At 39.7% G+C, this 16,998-nt stretch overlaps 1 pseudogene; it reads right to left on the bottom strand.

Moving 5' to 3' along the window:
- Window positions 1-1,092: 1,092 nt before the first annotated feature.
- The window catches only part of LOC138827139 (UDP-N-acetylglucosamine transferase subunit ALG13 pseudogene), a 51,078-nt pseudogene continuing 35,172 nt past the window's right edge, over window positions 1,093-16,998 (bottom strand).

Below are 16,998 nucleotides of genomic sequence, written 5' to 3'. Positions count from 1 at the left end.
ACACAAACAACAGCTCCACAGCTCCAGAGATGGAATAATTTAGCTGGCCCAGATGGAAAGCATAGCAACCTAATTTCCTCACAGAGGATTTCACTTCATTGAAGCATGTGGGGTACCTCTCATTGCCTGTTCTTGTCACTCCCTATGTGTAGGTGACGCCATACAGGTAGTCATGTGGTCCCCCCCCCTTTTTTTTGGTGCTGTTACTGTGGCTTGAACTGAGGGCCTGGCTGCTGTCCATACCACTTTTGCTCAAGGTTGGCACTCTAGCACTTGAGCCACAGCTCAACTTATATCTCCACTTCAGGATTTTTGGTGGTTAATTGGAGATAAGAGTCTAATGGACTTTCCTGCCAGGGATGGCACAGAACCAAAACTTCTTAAGATCTCAGCCTCCTGAATTGCTAGGATTATAGGTATGAGCCTCGGACACCTAACTCTTCTCTCTTCTTTGATGCCTTGTAAGTTTCTGTCCCTACACATTATTCTCCTCCTTACTCAAATTTCTATGCCTATCTTCTAAATCTATAAATAAGTACTTTATAGAATTTCCACTTGTTTTTTTGTTCGATCATAGGGCTTGAACTCTGGGCCTGGTGCTGTCCCCCAGCTCTTCGGCTCAAGGCTAGCCCTCTACCACTTGAGCTACAACGATACTTAAGGTTTTCTGATGGTTAATTGGAGATACGTGCCCCACAGTTCCTGCCCAGGCTGGCTTTGAACCTCGATCCTCAGATTACAGGCGTGATCCACCAGCTCAAGTATGCCTACTTTTTGTTGTCTTAGTTTCTCATATTCATTCCAAGGAGTCCCTGCAAAAACATCTATTCACACTCTGTCTGTACTTTATTTCCCTCCCTTAATTTTCTCCATCTCCAATTTCCTCCTTTGGTACAATTTACTCCATTTGTCAACTGGCAACATCAACTAATACATTGTTGAGAAGCTGGCTGATAAAAAATGACAATCTAAGGCTAGTTATACATCCTTCTCAATTTTTTTATTCAAAAAAGAAAAATAACAATATAAGGCCAGTTATGCATCCTTCTCAATTTTCTTATTCAAAAACTCAAAAGTAACATTCTTCATTTTAAAGGACTGCTTTAAATTTTAAAAAATCTTAAAGGCAGATACAATAAACCCTTCTACCACAAAAATTACTTATACATAAGACACCTTAAGAAAACAAATAGCAATCAAATGGCAGTGCAATAATACCTTATGCTTCTGAATCTTACATATTCTGAGGTATATAATGAGAAGCCAAGTGAGGTGAAGCTGTATAGCCAACTGGGACAGGATTTGTAGCACCATGGATTTGTGAAGAACCACCATATGTTGCACCAACTGGATGCCAGGTGGTAACATAGGGATAATCTGGCATAAGAGGAAAGCAGGAATCAAAACCTGGCAAAGGTGGCTGTCTATAAGGATCTGACATTACTGGATAATAAACTGTTCCATGAGGGACAGATGCAGGGTCAGCATTTGGAAAAGTATTATTTGTCGATGCTTCTGCCTGTGTACCATCGGCTATCTCTACCTCATTGTATAAGTGAGGAACAGTTTGCTCTACCAGAGGTGACTCAGTGAAGATTGGAAGTTGCTGTGGCTGCATTTGTGGCATGTAGAATGTAGAATGCCAGTAGTTGTGGTGATAGCACTGCAATCCCAGGTTGAAATAATACTGCACAACTTTTATATCTTGAGGCAGATCACTTCCATTCGGATCACATGAATAAGGTGGAGGTGGTGGTGGTAGGTTAGAAGCTTCTCCTACCTCAAGAGGGGGAGGAGGAAGTGGTGGAGCTGGGGGTAGTGGTGGCAGAGGTGGTGGTGGTGGCAGAGAGGCCATAGCACCTGGCTTGCCGTGTGCAGGTGGAGTGACAAACACAGGCTGTAAACAATTCTGTGAGGACACGGATGAGGTACTACTAGATTGATCACCTGCTGCACAGTTAGGTAAGACTGGAGCTGGAACATTGCCAGCCATCTGTGAGTACTGCAGTGGTGGACCATGTCCATAACGCATTCCATGGTGAAGCCGAGGTGGGAGGATGTGTTCTCCTCTGCTATAAGCCATATTCATATAGACCTCCTTCCCTCGACCTTTTTTGAAGCTCTTCTTCCGCTGCTTTATGCTCATCTCGGACATAGCTATTTCCGGGACATAGCTCCCAGGTATTTTGTGATAACCTCTTCCTTTCCGACTTGGTACAGCATTCCAGGAAGGAACAGATGCCACTTGGGTAACTGGTTTTAAATTAGCCAGTGGAACAACGTGCTTTTCTGCCAGTTCTTCAATGAAAACTGTTACTGAATTATTCTCATTTCCTACTTCCTGAATGTGAGCATTATAGTATTTTCCATCTAATTTCAAGCAAACCTGACACTTGTCTCCCAAATAATACTGTCTCCCAGCATACTCTAGGTAATCTGATTTCTGGAGTTCTTTTCTGCTATCTAACCAAACATCAAACTCTACATTACGATAGATTTCTGGATCGAGGGCTTTGAGCACCTTAAAGGGGAAGAGCAACTTTGGCAGATTTTCTGGAGACTTTGGTTCTTCTGATCCTTGAGTATATCCCTCTGGGATATTTTCAACACTGCAGTAGGTGACACACTCTTCAGTCCTATCCTGAGTTGAACTCTTTGGATCAGTATCAGCATGCTTACTTCCAGTCACAGCATTGTTTCTATTCTTCCTGGAACCACTTCGAAACAAACTAATTGCAGTTTCCAACACTTCTTCATCTACGATAAATACATCTTTATATAGCATTTCATACAGTACAGCCTGACAAATGGCTGCACTTGTCTGAAATTGTTTTGAGTACACAGAATCATAATGACCATTATTTGTATAGCTGAGTACAATCTTGTCTTCAAAGCCATTATCTGTGACGTAAGTTGGTGGCTTTCCAGGACTGCGATAAAGAATGAAATCTCGATTATAAATTAGAGAAAGAGCTCGTATTTCCAGGTGGCCAGCACTCTCCTTGGGATCTCCCAAACGTTCCAGGTATTTCTCAAAAGATCCTTCCACATAAGACTCAAAAGTTTGTTGATTCTCCTTCATATATAAGACGCAAGCCTTCCTGACTTGTAAATGATGGACCTGGCTACAAAATAACTGCTCTGAAATAGCCCGAAAGAGGCAAGAGGCATCCTTGGCAGTCAGTTTTCGAAACAGCCCTAAACTACCTAAATATTCATCCATTGATGCCTCATTCAAAGACTTCTGGCTGCAGTACTTTTTCCATCTTTTATGCATCGTGCCACAGGGAAGAAATAGAAGTGTAGAATGAAGCCAAAGTAGGGTGCACCTAAGAATAGGCAGTGGTGTACCCAGAAAGCAGTTCAAGGTCTAGGCATGAAGGGGCAGTTAGAGTCAGTGGCATGGAATCCTGGTACCTCCCAGGAGCAGGAAAAGCAGGGGACTAGATGGTCCAAGTCAAGGCAGGATCCTACAGGTACAGTAGAAGAGATTTCCCTCTTCGTGTAGCTGCTTTGCCAATTCCAGTTGATGATTGTTCATCAACTTTTCATTTACAACTACCACAAGTGGCTTGCCTTTTTTCCAGAGTCTCTAAACAGTTTCCTGTACCTCACAAAGACCAAGCAGTTCTGCACGGAGGAAGCATTCTACAGCAGGAGACAGAGGAGGAGTAAGATCTCCCCACCTTCTGATGAGATAACAGGAAGCCTTAAAAAAAATTAAAAAAAAAAAAACATTTTAAAAACTCACAGGGACTCTTTAGTGGTCTCTAATGGAGAATCTAGGTATTAAAAAAAATCACTGGATGTGAGACACAATCACTTCTATTTCCTAAACCTAAAAATAAGATTGAAAGCCAGGTGCCGGTGGCTCACACCTATAATCCTAGCTAATGAGGAGGCTGAGATCTGAGGATCACGGTTCAAAGCCAGCTTGGGCAGAAAAGTCTGTGAGACTCTTACCTCCAATAAAACACTCAGAAAACCAGAAGTGGCGCTGTGGCTCAAGCGGTAGGGCACTTGCCTTGAGCTGAAGAGTACAGGGATAGCACCCATCCAAGCCCAGAGTTCAAGCACCACGACTGACAAAAAAAAAAAAAAAAGATTGAAGATCAATTTATTAACATTTTAATCTGATCCTCAGAGGCCAAAGAATCTTTATCAAGTTACTAGACTCTCTGACCTGCTTGGCACAGGAGTTAATGGGGGCCAGCATGAGCACTAAAGTGCAGTTGACTTGATGGAGGCAACTTGCATGTGTCCAAATACAAGGATTTATCGATCACATGCTCCATTTATTTAAATGTGTGTGTGCTGGTCCTGGGATTTGAACTCAGGCCCTGGGCACTGTCCCTGAGCTGCTTTGTTCAAATGCTCTACCACTTAAGCAACAGCTCCACTTCTGGCTTTGTGGTAGTTGGATAATTGGAGATATGAGGCTTCATGACTTTCCTGCCTGGACTGGCTTTGAACTATGATCCCTTTGATCTCAGCCTCCTGAGTAGTGAGCTACTGGCAACCAGCTAATATTTATTTTTTATTATCAATAAGGACAAGTATTTCCATGTATATTTAATATTGAATTGTTTGTTTCTTTTTGAGTTCTGTTCATACTCTGTATCTTAGAATCTAGTTTAAAAAAACCCATTACAAAGAAATTTATTTCAGATTGCAGAATCCCAACATTTATTTTCTATTAAAACCACATGTGTAATACCATTTTCCAGTTTGAAAATCTTCAAATCATAAAAGAAAATTTTGGGCCAGACACTGGTGGCTCCTGACTGTAATCCTACCTACTCAGAAGTCTTAGATCTGAGGATTGAGTTTCAAAGCCATCCCTGACAGGAAAGTCCATGAGACTCTTATCTCCAATGAACTACCAAAATACCAGGAATGGCTACAAGTGGGAAAGTGTAAGACTTGAGCACAAAAGCTCAGGGACAGTGCATAGGCCCTAAATTCAAGCCCAAGGACTGGCACACACACAAATCACATTTAATCCTGTGTGTTCATGGCTTGCTGGGTTTTGCTATAGAATGCTTTCAATTCTCTCTCTCTCTCTCTCTCTCTCTCTCTCTTTCTCTCTCTCTCTATATATATATGCAGACACTCATATATATATGTATATATGTAAATATAATGCTGATACTAGGATTTGAACTCAGCCTTGGTGCTCTTTCTTACCTTTTTTGCTCAAGGCTGCCACTCTACTACTTGATCCACAACTCCACTTCTGAATTTTTCATGGTTAATTAGAGATATGAGTCTCATTTACTTTCCTGCCCTAGATGACTTTTAATCCTCAGATCTCAACTTCCTGTGTAGCCAGGCTTACAGACATGAGCCAACAGTGCCCAGCATTTATGAAGTGCTTTTAGCCAGATTAGTACCCTCAAAACATACACACAAAAATTTCTGGGCAGAAAATTCCAATTTAAATAAATAATACTTAGGGCAGAAAATAAAATTTTGGCATGCTTTCATATCTTCCATTTCTCTCAGTCAACATGTTAAGATGTTTTTTAAATCAACATTGCAAGAGACAATAATGTATGAATATTTGGCCCATTATTTTTCTGTCAATAAGACTATTTTGAATATAGATGTATATCCACTGCTATTATTCAGGCAATAATATTAGGGTTAATATTTTTGAGATATTGGCCAAATATTTTGTCAAAGTATACACTTGGACACTAAGTATCTAGAACATGAAGACAACCTCTGTAGCTCTTTCAGTAACTTTGGAAGTCATAATCAATCCAACACTTGACAAAAGATTAATGAAATTATTTAGTCTCTTTTAGCATTTCTTATTTAATTATTTCATGGTATAAGACAACATTCTACAGCACCACTGTTTCACCAAAGTTCAGGTTTGTGTTTTTTTGCTAGATTCTATTTTAATAATGAAACCTACTTAATGCCACTTTTTAGGTAGGGTCTGAAAAATAGGAACTAGATAATGAACTCCTCAAAGATAAATAACTGCTTTAATAAAAATGACTTCATTAGGAAAATATTGTGCATATTCAAGCTGAATTGCTTAGAGCTTAAATAAAATTACTCTGTAGTCACAGATGTATTTCAGTGAGAACATAATTCAGAGTCACTTATTCTACCATTTTCTAACACAAAACAAAATTGAAGTTACACTGTACAAAGTGCTTAAGAAGTAGGGCTCAGCAGTAGTGTGCTTACCTCACAAACATAAGTCCGGGTTGAATCCCAATCAAAACAAACAAATATGAACTAAAGTTCTTATGAATGGCTAATTTCCTACAAATAAAATGTTTAAATTTACAATCAAGCTTTAAATATACTTTATATGTCATGATCAGGAAAATCATATATACTGAAGCTAATGGTTCTCTCATACCAAAGACTTTAGAGATTAATGTGTTAGTCAGCTTTTCATCAATATAACAAAAACCTAAGGTAATCAGTATACTTTGACTTCAGTCTCTGGTAGATTGACCCCTTACTTGGGGGCTCTAGTGAGGCTCATATCACACTATAGATACTTACCTCTATTTACTGTTTCCTTTTTCCTGTCTCACTGTGTCCAGATTAGCAGGAGGTGGTGTGACACCTCCTGTCAGGTTCAGGGTCAAAACTAGGTCACCAGCATAATCAAACCCCAGGTAGCAGGAAAAGGGTGGGAAGAAGTAGCCCCAGTCTTGTGTGGACCAGGCCTAGAAATGGTGCACATCACTTCTGCTCATTCTGCTGGTGAAAACACAGTCTCACAGGCACACTTACCTGCATAAAAGGTTGGAAAGTGAAGATTAGTCAGGCAGCCATGTATTTAGAAAGAAGAAGAAACAGACTTGCTTTTAATGGATACCTGGTAGCCTTTACTGTACCCATTGCTCAATGATTTTCCCATTGAAGATTTTAATTTAGAAGATTAAATTCTTAAATGAACTAAACTCAAGATCTTCATGTTGAGTGTGATAAACCAGGCTCAAAAGACCAACTATTGAGCTGGGCGCCGGTGGCTCATCCCTATAATCCTAGCTACTCAGGAGGCTGAGATCTGAGGATCGCGGTTCAAACCTAGCTTAGGCAGAAAAGTAGTCCATGAAACTCTTATCTCCAATTAACCACCAGAAAACCGGAAGTTGTACTGTGGCTCAAGTGGTAGAATGGTCACCTTGAGCTGAAGAGTGGAGGGACAATACCCGGGCCAAGGGTTCAGTCCCCACAACTGACAAAAAACAAACAAAGAAATGAGAGATCCAATATCATGTTTTTAATCATTAGTGGAAGATAGGCCTAAAAGATGTACATATATACATCATACATATGAATACATCTACATTGTATATACATATGGAGGAAGAAGGAGAAGAGATAAAAGAAAATATAGATGTTTCCAAAGATATAAAAACAAACATCACAACTTTGTGCATGCCTGCAAAACCTGAACGCCCCCAAATAGAAAATTACTTACACAGATTATTGCACATATTATGAAGTCCTTGAAGTGATGCAGTGGATGCTGGTATAAAATTCAGTGATAGAGTAAGTGCTTAGCATAGGTGAGGCCCTGGGTTCAATTCTCAGCACCCCAAAAGGGAAAACAGAGTAAATATATGATGATAACGAAAGAGGCTCAGTATTATAGTAGAGATGTTTAGAGTAAGCATCTTGTTCATAATTACTTTGAAATTAAATTACTGGCTCTACTTATGGGGTATCATTGTCTCATCCATTTACACCACTGGAATAAATTATTGCTAATTGAGCCAGGAATAATATAAATTGTTACAAATTTAATGAGGGATAATCTAAATTAAAGTTTTTCATCAATAATTTCAAGACACACAGAAAGTACAGTGGTGCTGGCACTGGGATTACAAAATGATACCTATCTGTGCTGAACGCAAATCCTAGTATCAGAACCTAAGTCCCTGCCTCACTCTAATTGAAGTATTTTCTTGCAACCCAATAATTCTAAGAAAAGGTTTCTACCTGAGAAAAATCAGTTTATAAAACTGATCTCACTTTTACAAAGAATCATATAAAAATAAAATTGACATCACTGATAGCAATGGATATCTCTGGATGGTAGAGTAACAGTTGACTTATTTTCTTCATTATGCTCATATCTGGTTTCTGAACTTTTTACAGTAAATACACTTGCTGTTTTTTTTTTTAATATAAAATGAATACCATTTACTTTTCATATGACAGAGAATTCTGAAATTTTGCAGTTGAAAACTTCAGCATCTATTATTCTGCCCCTATTTCTGGGGAATCATTCCCTTGAGAAATCCAGGCAGAGCACAGGACAGGGTAGTTGAAAATTACATGGTTAATTTTACAGTCCATATTTGAAGAATTTATTGAAAACATTAATATATTATACACTGACTTCTGATTTGTATCTGCTATGGATTTGACCCATAGGCAGATAATTCTTTTTAAAAAATGAGACTTGGGGCTGGGAAGGTGGCTCAGTGGTAGAGTGCGTGCCTCACACGCATGAGGCCCTGGGTTCGATTCCTTAGCACCACATAAACAGAAAAGGCCAGAAGTGGCATTGTGGCTGAAGTGGTAGAGTGCTAGCCTTGAGATGAGGAGCTGAGGAACAGCACCCAGGCCTAGAATTCAAGCCCCATGACAGACCAAAAAAAATGAGACTTGTAATCAGAACACCACAAACCCGAACACCAAACACATAAAAGACAAGTACTATTATGCATAACCATTATGAAACTGAAAACTGTCAATTAAAAAGGCATGTATTGTGTATGGGCATAAGTGACAGAATCTGAAAAATAAAAGATCAGTTCGAAGATGAAATTTATGTTCTTTCAAAATAGCCATGATACATGCAATTATATTACCAATTTAGTGTAAAACCATATTATATGTTCCCATTCCTCAATGAATTTTAATCAGAAGGACAAATTGAGAACAGATAAAAATATCAGCAACCTATGAAGTCACCAGTCAAAGAAAAAGAAAAACGACTCTTCACCCATGTTAGGCTTTCTAGAAATTCTATTAAATTATCCTATATTCTTGAAAAGATTTCAAATAACTTATTTAGATTACTTATATATTGGGAAATTAGTACCAGTTAATTACCTTTGATTACTAACTCTTGTTTTAGTAACTCTCCAAATCTCACTGGCTTTGTATTATCTATGTGGTTTACTTATCCAAAAGTACGTATTTGTTGCTTTTCTGATATATGAACAACTTGTATAATACAACTTTCTAAGAGTTCTGAATCATTAAGAATCTTGCCGGGGCTGGGAAGGTGGCTCAGTGGTAGAACGCTTGCCTTGCATGCTTGAGGCCCTGGGTTTGATTCCTCATCACCACATAAGCAAAAAGAAAAAAGCTGGAAGTGGTGCTGTGGCTCAAGTGGTAGAGCGCTAGCCTTGAGCTGAAGAGCTGAGGGACAGCGCCCAGGCCCCACGACCAGACCCCCCCCCCCAAAAAAAAAAAAAAAAAGAATCTTGCCGGGCACTGATGGCTCATGCCTCTAATCCTAGTTACTCAGGAGGCTGAGATCTGAGGATAAAGGTTCAACGTCAGCTGGGGCTGGAAAGTCCATGAAACTCTTATCTCCAATAAACTACTCTAAAAAAGCCAGAAGTGATGTTGTGGCTCAAGTTGTAGAGTGCTAGCCTTGAGCAAAAGAAGCTCAGGGACAGCACCCAGGCCTTGAGTTTAAGCCTTAGGACTGGCACAAAAAGAAAAAAAGAATCTCAACTAATTATAAAAACTGAATCATTTGCTAAGTATAAAAGGTATGACTTGGAGCAGAGGGTAGGATGTCAGAAAAAGCACCCTAGATTTTAACAGCATCAAGTTAGTGGAATCATGAATAGCGTACTTTTTGTGGCATCTCCTATCAATTTGAGTTCATCTGTCTTTCAAGTTTGTACTATAATTTAAGCTATTAGTTTCTGATCCTTATCAAAGACACCTGATTCTACCACCATGGGAACAGACAGTTACTCAGAAAACTTATTGCTTAGAATTGAAAGTCCTTCTGTAACAAACATGAAACTAAAACCAAGTGATAAGCACATTGTCTATGTTGTTTTCCTGTATGTTCTGTCACCAGCTCAAGCCAGTCACTGACCTCCAACATCATTTCCAGAACACAATTAGTGTTAAGGTCTTAGTAGTTCTGTATATACTACTTGTACTTTATAAATTTTTGGTGTTGGCAGTACTAAAGTTTGAACTCAGGGCCCTACATATGCTAAGCAGATACTTCCACTACTTAACTATTTTGCCAAGCCTTTTTTGCATTTGTTATTTTCAAGATAAGGTCTCAGTTTATGCCAGGGCCATACTTCCCCCTTGTTGCTGAGATGACAGGCACATACCATGGCCCTTACCTATTGGCCAAGATGAAATCTCATGAATGTTTCTTGGGGGATTTGGAGGGCTCAGACCACAATGATCCCCTAATTTTTACTTCCTAAGTGACAAGTTTACAGGATTGAGCCACTGTTCCTGGTCCTGTATTCACTGTTTATACTGCCTGATATTGCTTGTGGTAGTCATTAATCATCATTAATCTACTCCTAAAGAGTACAAATCTTCCTTGCATAAGATTGCTCTAGCTAAAGTTGCTCAACTGAGAAGCCTCAAAAATATAAATGTTTATTTCAGAGCCTCTGCTCTTGTGATGTGTAAATCAGAGTTCCTGTATATCTCTATTTCTAGCCACCATTTAAAATTGCACATGAATTTTGTCTTCCAATTCTTAAACAAGACTCTCTGTGTTAAATTCAATTACTCCATAGGAAAATGACCTTCTCTGCAAAGTGCTTCCTCAAGATTTCCAAATGAAATTTATACTTCATATTTTTGAAATAGACCTTCTGAAGTTGTGCTGTTTCTCAATTTATTTTCTTTCTTTCTTTTCTTTTTTCTTTTTTTGGTCAGTTGTGGGGCTTGAACTCTGGGCTTGGACACTGTCTCTGCATTATTCAGCTCAAGACAAGCACTCTACCACTTGAGCCACAGCACCACTTCCTCTCAATTTATTTTCTATTAACTTTAACCTTCCATTGGTTGCCCTGCTTTGTGATACTGCAGTTGGACCCTATATGTTTTTTTTCTATGGCCAGCTAGTGCAATATTCAACATTCAAGAGTGACAGAAGGCCATGTCAAGGACACTTTAAGAGGGAGTTTCCTCCTAAGGGTCAGGTTGCTGTTTCCTTCAATAGGTCTACCTTTGTATCTGCATGCTTGAGTTCCCATGACACCTCCAGGTGTCATGGGAAGAATTGGTCCTAACAAGTCCTTACATCAGTCCTTCAGGAACTTTAATGGACATCAAATGAGTTACTTCTCCCCTTCCCCCAGCCTATACCTTCTGGCAAGATTGTATGAAACTGGCAGGCTGTATGTTCCGGTGTCAAGCACTTTCTTACCAACAAGACCCGACTCTCCTCTTGGTTGGGGATGGAAGGATACATACCTTGTATGAGCTTAGTTCCTTCCTCGCTCACTTCTCTTAGGTCACATAAAAAGTAGCTACTTTCTGCATTTGTCATTTCTACAATTCCTCAGGGTTCTTGCTTATACCATGTAATAAGATTAATTTATCACTTACTTATACTTAATTTCTTCCTTTTGAATGATTGGCATGGACCTGAATGCAAGCTGAATATATTATCAGCTTATCTAGCTGTTTTCAGAGGTCATAGAGACAGAAATATTAGGCAATTTTAATAGATTTGCAGCCACAGAATATTTGACATACACACATTCTGAAAGTTTAAAGTGGCGAGATGATGGAATTGAATTGCAATATTATGTAAATTGAGAAAACTACTACCTTGATTCCACTTCAGCAGTATAATGTCTCAGCTTCACTCCATGGACCGTCCTTTTCTGTAAGAGGAAATTTAGAGAAGCATTAAAGCTCAACAGAAGACTTCAGAAGACTATCAAATATATTTTATAAACATTTTAATCACAAATGACTCAACTTGTCTAAAATCATCTTCATGTATGATATCCTTCTATTTGTTTCATATTTCTTGCTTTTTTACTACTCAACATCATCTCTGATTTGTTTCAATCTTATTAAATGCAAAATACTTTGAGATCACTTCTAGGGAATAGCAGATTATAAAGATAATATATCATTTGTACCTTCAAGGCACTTGTAATTGTGGATAGAGAAAAATTGCTAAAATGTAAGTATCTAGGGCTGGAAAGGTGGCTCAGTGGTAGAGTGCTTGCCTTGCATACATGAGGCCCTGGGTTCGATTCCTCAGCATCACATAAGCAGAAAAAAAAGCAGGAGTGGTGCTGTGACTCAAGTGGTAGAGTGCTAGCCTTGAGCTGAAGAGCTGAGGGACAGCGCCGAGGCCCAGAGTTCAAGCCCCACTATCAAAATAATAAAATATTCAATTGACTAATACATTTAGAAATAGCATAGTAACTTTATGCCTCCCTAGATTCATAATGTTAATGTAAAAGTTGAAAATAGGATCGTCATAATGTGAAGCCAAATATTTTACTTTATTCTTTAGACGAAGCATACAAGTACTTAAGACAAAGTATATGATAGTTGAATATACTGTTAATTTTATTAATGTTTGAATGAAAACACAGTTACAGTTTAAATGAGCTTTAGAAAATTGCGTGTGTGTGTTGGCCCTGGGGCTTGAACTTTGGGCCGGGGTACTGCCAGAGTTCTTTTGCTTAAGGCTAGTGCTCTGCAATTGAGCCACAGCTCCTCTTTTAGTTGTTTTGGAGCTTAATTGGAGCTCAGAATCTCATGAACTTCCCTGCCCTTGCTGGCTTTGAACTATGATCCTTAGATCTCAGCCTTCTGAGTAGCTAGAATTGTAGGTGTGAGCCACTGGCTCCTGGCTTAAAAAATACTTTTGTCTGATTATTTTGTTACTCAGTAGTTATTGGGTATCTACATTTTTTTTCATTAAAAATTACACTACTTTTAATACAAAATTAGTATCCTTTTTTTTTCACTGTAGATGTAGAAACAATTCCTCAACACCCGCTTAAGAAGGAAAACTTAAGCCATCCTGGGCAGAAACAGGCCTCAATTAACCAGTAAAATGCTGGACTGGGGGCATAGCTCAAATGGTAGAGATCCAGCCATGAGCAAGATGAGAGAGCAAGAGTGAGAGAGAGAGTGAGAGCGAGTGAGCGAGAGTGAGAACACGAGAGGGAGGGAGGGAGAGAAAGAAAGAGAAAGAGAGAGAAAGAGAGAAAGAGAGAGAGAGAAAGAGAGAGACACTAAGGCCCTAAGTTCAAGCCCTGATATTGGCACACGCACAAAAACTCTATACTTGCCTAGTGTAGAATTTCCCTCTTAACTGCTTTTAATCTATGGTTGGTTGAATCTAAAGATGTGGAACCCTCAGCTAGAGAACAGTGACTGTGCTTCTTCTTTTTTTTTTTTTTTTTTTGTCGGTCATGGAGCTTGAACTCTGGGCCTGGGTGCTGTCCCTCAGCTCTTCAGCTCAAGGCAAGTGCTCTACCACTTGAGCCACAGTACCACTTCCAATTTTCTGGTGGTTTAATGGAGATAAGAGTTTCGCCGGGCGCTGGTGGCTCACGCCTGTAATCCTAGCTACTCAGGAGGCTGAGATCTGAGGATCGCGGTTCAAAGCTAGCCCGGGCAGGAGAGACCATGAGACTCCTATCTCCAATAAACCACCAGAAAACCGGAAGTGGCGCTGTAGCTCAAGTGGTAGAGTGCTCGCCTTGAGCTGAAGAGCTGAGGGACAGCGCTCAGGCCCAGAGTTCAAGCCCCATGACCGACAAAAAAAAAAAGAAAAAGAAAAAAAAGAGTTTCACGGACTTTCTTGCCCAGGCTGGCTTTGAACCGCAATCCTCAGATCTCAGCCTCCTGGTAGCTAGGATTACAGGCATGAGCCACTGGTGCCTGGCTATGCTTCTTTTTGTGTGTCAGCACCTTTGTTGAGAAGTCATCAGCTCTTTTCCTGTGACAGACCATCCTAGAGACTTACATGCCTAATTTTTCTAAATTAAAATTCCAGCAGTCAAAGGCCTACTTCTTCTGGGGAAAGCCCTTATCTGAAGAGGGCTGGCTGGAGTTTTGTTCTGTTTAGCTGTTGAGTTGGTGGATACTGTGATTTTGTTGCGAATTCTCCACCAACAATGGATGCTTTCTTCATGGATGCATCTAAACATAAACATACTTTATCTGTCTCACCTTTTTTTCTAAAAATTAATTTACTCTCAACATGAAGAATTTAGCTTTTTTTCCTATTACTTTCACTCCAATACTAAACTTGTGTCTATTATCACTGTGCGAAGGGAGCAAACCTCTGGAATGCAGTACTATTTTTAATAGTACTAGATTGAGTTAGAAACAAAACAATGTTTTAAGTCTGGGTGATTGGCAGAGTGCATTGTTTCCCTTGATAGAAAGAGGCAAATGTCACTTCATCTAGGCCCCAAAATAAAATTCATCCACCATACACAATGTATTTCCCAAGAAAAAGCTGGAAGTCAAGGTCTGTTTTCTTGTCAAATCTAATTTGTTCTCATATCTAGTCAATCCTACCTTACAGCTCACCCTTAACTCTGCTTTCTTTTCTCTAAATCCTTTTTTACACTATCGTACCTACAGGATAAATTCTAAGCTTGGTAGCATCACATATTTTATTTATTTTTATATTTGGATATTTTTTATTTTTTTTTGGTCAGTCGTGGGGCTTGAACTTGCAGCCTGGGGACTGTTTGTGAGCTTCTTGGCTCAAGGCTAGCACTCTACCACTTCCTATATTTGCATTTTTGAAACACAATTTCAGGCTGTCCTGAAACTTTCTGTGTGGTCTAATCTATTCTCCCTTTGCCTACTTTTTGGCCTCACTTGTAGGAACCCCTAATTTACGGACATGAAAGTGAAGCACCTAGGTTTCCAAGTGTAGGGAATGTAATTGACAGATGGCCCTAGAAACTGCTCTTCTGGATCCACTTCTTTGCTTGCAGAGATGCTGTAAATACTACAGGCTCCTCTTCAGCCAGTCTAAGTACAATATGGATTCTAATGTAGGCCAACTCTTGGGAGATATGGATTCGTTTAACAGGGGATTTTGGTTGCAAGATTCCTCCAGGCTTCTCTGGCTAATGGTTTCACATCTGTGGTACATCTGAGATTCTTCCTGCAGTCCTCCATTCTATTTCTCTCCCAAGATCACAGTGCATTATTGTATGAAGGATTCCTTTACTTTCTCTGGCTCTTTCTGTAGATATTCCCCTACTACCACCACCAAACAAGCTCTTGCACATATAATCCCATCCAGACATTTTCATTTTGGAAGATGTTAACACAAGTGGATGATTTGAAGAAACAAGTAAAAGACTGTTTCAATTACAACCTGCAGACAAAGAGTTCATCAGGAATTAGTCTGAGGTACCTGTAGCTAAAGATCTCAACAGAGGTAATGCAGGAAAGGAAACCATCTCAAATGAGGGTAATAACATTGCAGATTCAATGATCCAAGCACTGGAAAAATAAGGGGGACATGGTGTTTACAGGGATAGCAGAATTAGCTGGTTATTGGAAAATCTGGGCTGCTGTTTTGTAGGGGGAAAATGAGAAATTGATGAGCATTAACAATCAATAAAAGGCTAAGTGTTGAAGTCCAAGGGATTTCTTTGTAGCTTACATAGAGGGCTCTGCAGTGAATGGACCCACATTGCTAAGTAGCAGACTAAACATCTGATGTTTTGAATCTCAGAGCTCTGGAGACATTTAAATGCTCAGGCAAGTTAGATCTACTATGCTAAGGTGAGGGCCTTAACTAGGTAAACTGGGATCCTGAAAACATGGGACAAAACCACCTGTATAGATATCCCTGATAGTGTTGATTCTATAGACCTCTTTCAGCCTTGAAATCTTTTAGTCATGGCTCATTTTCCCTATTTTTTGTCCTGTGCTGGAAGACCTGATGGGAAGCTCATTCACAAGTGACAAATGTCTTCTTAGTACTTGTCTCTACTTTGTCTCCTGTTGGATGGCTAATGGTGAGTGTTGCATCCCAGTATACTTATCTAGATATGTGCTGGCCTGTGAAGAAGAAAAGGAAAATATGAACTAAAAAGTGCTATAAAACAAGTTACCATTTACAAGCAGAAATCAGGGAAATGGTTCTGGCATTACATTTTGAGAACACTTGATGAGAGGGATCAGAATATTAAGGAAAGGGTTTATTAATGTAAGCATACTTTCTTGAAACACAATTTAATGTACTGGGAAAACTCTCTTCTCTATGCTTTCAAAGGCTTAGAGAAACCAGTAATAGTTAACCAAAGCTAAGTGCTACATGACTGAGTTGGATGATCAGCTGGTAGAGAAAGTGATAAAAAAGGCTTGGTAAAGGGCTGGGAAGGTGGCTCAGTGGTAGAGCGCTTGCCTTGCATGCCTGAGGCCCTAGGTTCGATTCCTCAGCACCACATAAGCAAAAAGAAAAAAGCCAGAAGTGCCGCTGTGGCTCAAGTGGTAGAGCGCTGCCTTGAGCTGAAGAGCTGAGGGACAGCCCCCAGGCCCAGAGTTCAGGCCCCACAACTGGACCCCCCCCCCCAAAAAAAAGGCTTGGGAAAGTAGGCATGCTGGGTGATGTTAGAAGATATACCAGGGGATTATGTTCTATGAGGCAGCCCAGATGGCACAGCATAAACAAAGGCCAGCAGGTACTATGGTACTATCAGGAGGGGTATTAGCATTGTTACAGGTAGCAATGGCTCTCCTCTGCAGACCAGGACTGATGAGGCAGTCAATCTCAGAACTGGAGCTACATTCTTATATTCAAGTCTGTTCCTACTATTCCTATCCTCTTTCCCATAGTTTTCATTTAGTGGTAGGTATTTATTATTCTTGTGCACTTTTGCCTTTCATCCTAACAGAGCTTCACACATCACTATATACATGCTTGTGTAGTGATTTATGATATTAAAACTCACAAACACAGAATCCTATAAGAGACCCTGTTAAGATAGAGAA

Source organism: Dipodomys merriami, unplaced genomic scaffold (genome assembly GCF_024711535.1).
Source record: "Dipodomys merriami isolate MVZ:Mamm:240054 unplaced genomic scaffold, mDipMer1.0.p SCAF_151, whole genome shotgun sequence".
NCBI classification, from domain to species: Eukaryota; Metazoa; Chordata; class Mammalia; order Rodentia; family Heteromyidae; genus Dipodomys; species Dipodomys merriami.
Note: the sequence above shows the minus strand (reverse complement) of the source record. Positions and strands in the feature narration are given on the sequence as shown.